Genomic DNA, 9910 nt, shown 5'->3' on the forward strand with positions numbered 1-9910 from the left:
TCGACAGTTGCTTTAGCAGTATGCTTAGGGTCATTGTCCTGCTGGAAGGTGAACCTCCGTCCCAGTCTAAAATCTCTGGAAGACTGAAACAGGTTTCCCTCAAGAATTTCCATGTATTTAGCACCATCCATCATTATTTCAATTCTGACCAGTTTCCCAGTCCCTGCCGATGAAAAACATCAATGTTCTCGGGGTGATGAGAGGTGTTGGGTTTGACCAAGACATAGCATTTTCCTTGATGGCCAAAAAGCTACATTTTAGTCTCATCTGACCAGAGTACCTTCTTCCATATGTTTGGGGAGTCTCCCACATGCCTGTTGGCGAACACCAAATGTGTTTTCTTGTTTTTTTCTTTAAGCAATGGCTTTTTTTCTGGACACTCTTCCGTAAAGCCCAGCTCTGTGGAGTGTACGGCTTAAAGTGGCCCTATGGACAGATACTCCAATCTCCGCTGTGGAGCTTTGCAGCTCCTTCAGGGTTATCTTTGGTCTCTTTGTTGCCTCTCTGGTTAATGCCCTCGTTGCCTGGTCTGTGAGTTTGGTGGGCGGCCCTCTCTTGGCAGGTTTGTTGTGGTGCCATATTCTTTCCTTTTTTAATAATGTATTTAATGGTGCTCCGTGGGATGTTCAAAGTTTCATATATTTTTTATAACCCAATCCTGATCTGTACTTCTCCACAACTCTGTCCCTGACCTGTTTGGAGAGCTCCTCGGTCTTCATGGTGCCGCTTGCTTGGTGGTGCCCCTTGCTTAGTGGTGTTGCAGACTCTGGGGCATTTCAGAACTGGTGTATATATACTGAGATCATGTGACAGATCATGTGACAACTAGATTGCACACAAGTGGACTTTATTTAACCAATTATGTGACTTATGAAGGTAATTGGTTGCACCAGATCTTATTTAGGGGCTTCATAGCAAAGGGGTGAATACATATGCATGCACCACTTTTCCGTTTGCTATTCTTTTGAATTTTCACCAATTTGGACTATTTTGTTTAAGTCCATTACATGAAATCCAAATAAAAATCAATTTAAATTACAGATTGTAATGCAACAGAATAGGAAAAAACGCCAAGGGGTGAATACTTTTGCAAGGGACTGTATATGTTTGAAGAGGGTGGGGCTTAAGCTGTATCCCTGTCTCAACCCACGGCCCTGTTGAAATAAATGTGTGTGTTGTTTGCCAATTTTAACCACAGACTCTCTCTGTCCCTCCCTCTTTCTCCCTCTCCCTCTCTCTCCCTGGACTGAATAGGTTTAATTTTATTTCATTACAAAGATTGTATCAGTGCAAGATGATGATTTTTGCGATTGAGAGTGTGTATATTCTTATACGGGGGTCAACTATTGTTCACATTCTACATATTTCACACTGTAATATTCTGTATGCTCCAGAACTGAGGGGGTTGAGTGAAAGCACTTCCACAGTGCAAGGTCCCTGCAACTCAGTTGAATAATTGCTTCAATTCTTAACTTTATCATTATCAATTTATCTTTTCAATAAATAAAAAACCGTTGGATAAAAACATGTTTTATTTTCGAAAAGCCCTGTGGGCTATACGTGTACAATGTGTCCGCTGTGAAAAGAAGTCATGCTTCCTTTCTATCGGCCTTTCTTTCTCCCCTTCCTGTTTGTAACCTCACTCTCTTTTCTGTTCTTTATAGAATTTTACTCAACTCTTCTTCAATGGGTCTGTACTACAGTACATCTTTTTCAGTAATTGTGTATTCATTCTTTGTCACAGAGATAGAAATGTGTTTACTTGTTATGGTTGACAACCTGTTTCTGATACAATGCAGATAAATGACAGAACATGGACATTTGAATCTGAATGTTATTTTTTGTAATGGAGTTTAGGTTTACTCCTAACGCCAGTACTGCCTACCTGTACTTCATCTCTAACATTATCTTATGAGTGCCAGAAGGTGGCCGTGCGGTTAAGGCCGCACCCCTCAGCACATATATGATTCCTCCACCTGTGTGAGTACGAATCCATGCACCTATCGGCCCTACTACTTTGTGTCTCCCTTCTCTCAGTTTACCATTCATTTCATACCAAGGTTATTATAGTAAACTAAAACAAAAATTGGAAAAACAATTTAGTAAACTGAAATAAAATAATGAAGAAAAACATTTTAAAAACCGAGGGCGAATGCGGAGCATGAACCATAGGCGTGAACAATGGTGGCAGCACCCCCAACACCAGCAGTGGTCAGTCGCAAAAGGCAAAGCCCCGTATGGGATTATTTCAAGTAATGTACATTGCTGGAAAGCAAATGTATTGTAGTGTCAGAAGATGGCAGCATATGTGGAACGGAGATAAAAGGGAAAAACCCAACCAACCTTAACGTTCATCTGAACAGCTTCCACAAATAATTTCAGTATAAAGAAAAGGTGAGACAGCTATTTCTTTATTTTTGGAATTCGGTCAGGAGTTGACTCCTGGTGTTGTATGAACACACATAAGTCATCGAAAATTTGTTGAATTGCAGGAAATTAGCTTAAAAACTGCTAAATGTTCTCTCCGCTTGATGGCATAATATGTACAATTGCAGAAAATGAGCTTTAAAACGGCTAAATGTTCTCTCTGCCAACTAGAAGTGTGTGAACAGCTGGAACAGTTTGGGGTTGCGTGGGTTGCGAGGTGGGGGTTTGCTACTACGCCAATAAATGACAATATCCATCCGGACCTTTACCGCCTAAATCTTAATTTGAGTCAGTTTGCTACAGCAGGAAAATAATCCTGCAGCATCAGGATATGTGAATTATTATGTGGATTGTAATTAATGGCCATTTTTGTAGGGGTTGAACAATTTTCGTAAGCGAAAATAAAGTCCAAAATGTGAAAGTGTAAATTACAAACTTCAAAAGCCTTTTCAAACCTCAAATACACAACACGCTTAACATTTCCTGCATTGCAGGAACATTCTCCTGCAACAGGGTGATCAAATGAAGATCATACATCTGTCGGAAATTTGTGTGACTGGACCTTCTCAAATAGTATTTGAATACCCCTGCTATAGGCCTACAACACATGAATGTCTCTTAGCCTCCCATGCACGGTACTTTTAACACTAAATCTGAAACAAAGTAATATAACAACTAAATACAAATGTGTTTATCAAACTGAAACTGAATAAAAACGAGTAAATTAAGTCTGAAAACTAACTGAAACAAAACTTAATTTCAAATAAAATGTCAAAAACAAATAGAAAGTCACTAAACTATATTAACTTTGCTTCATACTGTCTCTGTAAATAAATGATAAAAAGAATAATTATAATCATTGTAATTCATCTCCTGCTCTTGTCTGGTAAAGAACATGTCTATCTGCTCATGCTTGGAAGTCAAAGCAGTGGATGTTGTGCAACACTCGGTCTCTGTCTCCAGTGAAAGATTTGTGTGTGAGTGTTGTAATGTGCTTGTTGTAATTCAGCATCGACAACACTGTATCCCGAGTGAGGAGAGGTTTCACCGCTCGAGTGTCTCCATGACGCTTGAACTCATTTAGCTGAACATATGGAACATGTCATCACGTTCCCCCACTGTGGTTCCTATAGTTCCCTTCCCACTACAGACTCCAGAGTGTTACACACTTTTCATGTTTCATCTACAAACCACATGTACAGTATATCACACTGGCACAGGAGGAGAACCAACCAAGCTGCTGTCTGCAAATGTACAATAAAGTATTCACCAACCCATCTACTGTATATACATGGTTCTGTGACAGGTTCTGCCTACAAACGCTCAAGTTCACTGCAATTAGAATTTTAATTGCAAGCTGTAGGGCAGATAGCTAAGTGCAGATATGACAGAGAGAAAACCAGGGTTTATTTGCATATGATTTCAAATGCAAATGAGAGCGTGATACATCAGGGACAGTGAAAAATATCTAATTATTACTCCTTTGGATGTGTTCATGTCTACCACAATATATTTGATTATATCAACAATGTTAGTGTTTGGATTGAGATAGCCTACTTTTGTTGCCAGCGGTTGTCAGTGGTTGCTCCATAAAGATTAAAATGTTGATCATGATAATGTAATGCCATTTCATATTAAGAACAATACGTTTCACATTATGTATAAAGTAGCATTATGACCTCTGGGGAAGTCTTTGGAAAGTTATTGAATTTCCAACAGAAAAATAAACCTACTAAGCAACATTACACCATGTACCTGACCTCCAAGAATGACCCATGCATGAGAACCTGCCAGTCCTAGATCACGTTGGAGGCCTACTGAAGTCTGTTAATACAGTTCAGAAGGGTTATGCCTTATCACGGTGTTGGCAGCTCCAGTAGGCCATCAGACTGAGCAGAGGGTGATACCAGGCCGGCACCATAGGATGATTAGAGTGGGAAAAGCCTGTCTAAGACCACATGGCCGTTCAAGAGAAATGGTAGAAAAATGGTTTCTAATTTTTTCCAGCTGACTCCTCCTGTCCTATGTGCACCTATCATTCAGGGACAGCGTCAGAGAAATGACATACAAAATATCAAAACCTGATTCAAGAAAGAGAAGAGAAAATCACTGGCCATTATCCTCCTTCTTCTGCATCTTTTGTTATATTTCTCCAGTAGCTTTCTCAAGCAGCCACTCTTTTTTTTCCTAGGGCTACACCGTATGACACAAGTGTGAGAAATCCTGTGCGTGAGCGTTTCCATGGGACCGCTTGTATCTATCTTTCAGAAATATAGAGACCTATTTCCACTTTCCATTGAGAATCCTTCTCTGCTGTCTGTGTGCCTTGTAAATATATAGCGACAGCATTGATGGATATCACATCTCTACTGAGAAATTGGTTTTGGAAAGTAGCCTGATTGGATGGATGGTGGAGGCCCACTGGCACTTACATTAGTTATCATATGAATAACTATAGGTGCAAACATGAAGGATACAGATCTTTACTAGGCTAGGGGGAGCATGGATAAAAAGTATAATTTCTCACAAGCAGTCACATTGCCACAGAAAGAACTAGGATAACTTTCAGTGAGACATCCAGTACATACATTCTGCAGCTGTGCATGTCCATTGTTTGCTAGTCTCCAACAGAGCTACTGTATATGGCTCTCCACAACACACTTCACAATTCAGTCATCATACTGTAGCATTCTCCATGGCAGGGGGTTTATAAACTGCTTACAATGCTTATGCAGACTTGCATAAATGCTTACCTTATGCCATCTAGGAAAAGTCACAGAAATAGTAAAGTCCTCCAGGTGCAATACCATGTACATACCTAATCACAGAAATAATGATTCATTATATTAATTAATTAATTGATATTGAAATTCCTCATTGCAATTCTTGGTTTAAGAGGTACTATTTTTGGTCAAAAGTAATGCACTTTATAGGGAATAGGGTGCCATTTGGGACACACAGTATGTTGATTTGCTCCCTAGTGGCACAGCGGTCGAAGGCACTGCATCTCAGTGCTAGAGGCGTCACTACAGACCCCGGTTCGATCCTGGGCTGTATCACAACCGGATGTGATTTGGAGTCCCATAGGGCGGCGCACAATTGGTCCAGCGTCGTCCGGGTTAGGGTTTGTCCGGGGTAGGCCGTCATTGTAAATAAGAATTTCTTCTTAACTGACTTGCCTAGTTTAATAAAGGTTAAATGAAACATACATCCCTCTGCAGGGATGCATTCACCGTCTCCCTCAGGCTAGCCTCTTCATTAGCTTATTCCCATCTTCCAATCACAACCCTCCTCAAAGGAAGGACTAGATTACATTGTTATGTACTCAGTGTTCTGTGGATCAAGAGAACAGCTTTGTAAATGACATTGTTCTATATGCAAATCGATTTACCTAAAGCACATTAGTGCAGATTCGTATTCATAATCCAAGTGGTTAATACCGAATTATAGTTCTTCAGTTCCCAAGAGAATAGAAAAGCAATGGGGGGGTTGTATGCCTAAAAATACTTTATACGGGTATACAGGGGCATCATGCACCCCCAAAAGCTGAGGGGGCACAAAGTACTTGAGGATGGCTTGGGGTTGGAGAATTTTTAAACACCTGAAACAGATTTTTTCTGCAATCTATCTAGTCATTATGCTTAATTTGATTAAATACATTTGTATTCTTCTGCATATCTAAGCATGCATCTTGAGCTGTCTGTATCCTCCTGATCGGTGTCTCTTTTTTTAAAGAAACTAAATATGCTTCTCTGCATCTAAAATGTGGATAAAAGATTGAAAGGAATGTGAGTCTAGCTCAGTTATCGCTTGCTTTTATAAAGTCTACCAACATTGCCAGCAGGCATGCCAGCTAATATAGGTAGACAAGCTAGCTACTCTAACTTGATTGATAGCCTGAAATTGCTTTTTGGTAGCTATACTGAACAAAAATATAAATGCAACATGCAAAGTGTTGGGCCTATATGTTTCATGAGCTGAAAAGATCCCAGAAATTTTCCAAATGCACAAAAAGCGTATTTCTCTCAAATTTTGTTCACAAATTTGTTTACATCCCTGTTAGTGAGCATTTCTCCTTTGCCAAGATAATCCATCCACCTGACAGGTATGGCATATCAAGAAGCTGATTAAACAGCATGATCATTACCCAGGTGTACCTTGTGCTGGGGACAAAAAAAGGCCACTCTAAAATGTGCATTTTTGTCACACAACACAATGCCACATATGTTTCAGGTTTTGAGGGAGCATGGAATTGGCATACTGACTGCAGGAATGCCCACCAGAGCTGTTGCCAGAGAATTTAATGTTAATTTCTCTACCATAAGCCACCTCCAACGTCATTTTAGAGAATTTGGCAGTACGTCCAACCCACTGGGGAGCCAGGCCAGGACCACTCCATCCAACTTCTTCACCTGCGGGATCGTTTATGAAAACTGAGGAATATTTCTGTCAAATAAAGCCATTTTGATTGGCTGGGCCTGGCTCCCAAGTTGGTGAGCCTATGCCCTCCCAGGCCCACCTATGGCTGCACCCCTGCCCAGTCATGTGAAATAGAATTAATTTATTTCAATTGACTGATTTTCTTATATGAGCTATAACTCAGTAAAATTATTGAAATGATTGCATGTTTTATTCAGTATAGTTATGAGGTTTGGAGATTGGGAACCTACAGTGCCTTCAGAAAGTATTCATACCTCTTGACATATTCCACATTTTGTTGTGTTACAGCCTGAATTCAAAATGTATAACTTTTTTTTCACGGATATACCCCATGATGACAAAGTGAAAACATGTTTTTATAAATTTTTGCAAATTTATTGAAAATTAAATACAGCAATATTCTATTTACATAAATATTCACACTCCTAAGTCAATACCTGTTAGAATCACATTTGGCAGCGATTACAACTGTGAGTCTTGCAGTGCAAGTCTCTAAGAGCTTTGCACACCCGGAGTGTACAATATTTGCATTCATTAAGCTCTGTCAAGTTTAGTTGTTGATCATTGCTAGACAGCCATTTTCAAGTTTTGCCATAGATTTTCAAGCTGATTTAAGTAAAAACTGTAACTAAGACATTCAAGAAGATTGTATATCATATTGGTAAACAACTCCAGTGTAGATTTGGCCTTGTATTTTAGGTTATTGCCCTGCTGAAAGGTGAATTTGTCTCCCAGTGTCTGTTGGAAAGCAGACTAAACCAGGTTTTCTTCTAGAATTTTGCCTGTGCTTAGCTCTATTCCGTTTCATTTGTTAGAAAACTCCCTAGTCCTTAATGATTACAAGCATACCCATAACATAATGCAGCCACCACAATGCTTGGAAATATGAAGAGTGGTACTCAGTGATGTGTTGTGTTGGATTTGCCCCAAACATAATGCTTTGTATTCAGGACATAAAGTTAATTTCTTTGCCACATTTCTTTGCAGTTTTACTTTAGTGCCTTATTGAAAACAGGATACATGTTTTAGAATATTTTTATTCTGTTAAGGCTTCCTTATTTTCACTCTGTAATTTAGCTTATTATTGTGGAGTAACTACAATGTTGTTGATCCATCCTCAGTTTTCTCCTAGCAAAGTCATTCAAATCTGTAACTATTTTAAAGTCACCATTGGTCTCATGGTGAAATCCCTGAGCGGTGTCCTTCCTCTCTCTTAACTGAGTTAATTAAGAAGGAAGCTTGTATCTTTGTAGTGACTGGGTGTATTGATACACCATCCAAAGTGTAATTAATAACTTCACCATGCTCAAAGGGATATTCAATGTCTGCATTTTATCCATCTACCAATAGGTGCCCTTCTTTGCAAGGCATTGGAAAACTTCCCTGGTCTTTGTGGTTGAATCTGTATTTGAAATGTAATGCTTGGCTCAGGGACTTTATATATAATTGTATATGTGGGGTACAGAGATGAGGTAGTAATAAAAAAAATCTTGTTAAACACAATTATTGCACACAGAGGGAGCCATGCAAATTATTATGTGACTTGTTAAGCACAGCTTTACTCGTGAACTTATTTAGGCTTTCTATTACAAAGAGGTTGAATACTTATTGACTCAAGACATTTTTGTTTTTCATTTGTAATTAATATGTAAAAATGTCTAAAAACATAATTCCACTTTGACATTATGGGGTATTGTGTGTAGTCCAGTGACACAAAAGCTCAATGTAATACATGTTTTATTCAGGATGTAACACAACAGAATGTGGAAAAAGTCAAGGGGTGTGAATACTTTTCTGAAGGCACTGTATCTGGTCTAGCTAAAGCCAACTTCATAAGATCCATAGGTGGCTAGTAGTATTACAGAGAAACAACAACACATTATATTATTATATATGTATTTTTTTTAAACAGGACAAATATGAGGGTGCACGTGCCCCTCTTGCCCCTATGGGCATGATGTCTCTGAGGGTATATGACTGATACTTGAACTGGTTATTGTCATTTTATTGATCCAACGTTAAAGTATTCATATCCTGTAGGTTCTCAGATTGCAGTATAAATGTTTGCACATCTGTGGATATCTTTTGAAAACCTATTACATGTTAAACTAAAGTAAATCTATTGAGCACCTATTGCATATTAAACAAAAATGAATCTGTTTTATATCAGGTACCTATATGTATTAAACTATTGCCTAATCAGCCATCAACAGCAGAGCTTGCCATTTCCACACGGCCAATTGCTTTTCTGACTTGTTGAAAATGGTGTTTAATTTCGAAATGTCACCCTCATACATATGTATGATATGGCCTTTTGTATTAGCTGAGAAACAAGAGATACAGCAGCGTGTGTGTTTGCATTTCCCTCCAATATTAGTGTTTTCTAGATAACAGAGTTCAGAACACAAAATGTAGCTTCTGAAGTTATCTACTAGATAAAGTGAGGGGTCAAGGCACTGCGGCGATCAAGGGATTATTAGTGACAAAGACAAGTAAAATATAGCAATAAAAGTAGCACAGTAAAAGAAAAACAGAGGTGCAGTGAATTATTGTGATCTGATGCTTTTGCGCCTATTTCTTGCTCGTTAACACTAAAAACGGACTCCCTACAGACAAAACCAATAAAGTAGAATAAACTATAGTGTTCTCAGCCGCTCCCTACAAGACGGATCCAAAAAAATCTGTGGGACGGGAAAAAGTGGGAGGGAGAAAATGGAGAACTGCCTTTTTCTACCTCTTTTGTATAACCCTGATTGTTTAACGGCTCGTGCGGTCACACTATAAAGCTGTTTAAATGAGCTAAGATGGTGGTGTCAAAGGCCTGATAACTAGGTCTGCCTTCTGCACGGTTTACCGTCCTGAGAGTTCTCAGGTAAATGTTAAGATGAGGTTCTCACCCCCATCTACTATTATGTGGTTCCACTATGCTGTATGCCAGGGAGGATTCACACAGCCTGGTTCTTGGGCCAATTTAACCTGTCAGAACCACTGTGAACTGCTTGGTAATAATGAGGGTCTTGCAGGCTGTAGTAGTTCTCTCCTA

Source organism: Salmo salar, chromosome 12 (assembly GCF_965601325.2).
Source record: "Salmo salar chromosome 12, fSalSal1, whole genome shotgun sequence".
Taxonomy (NCBI): Eukaryota; Metazoa; Chordata; class Actinopteri; order Salmoniformes; family Salmonidae; genus Salmo; species Salmo salar.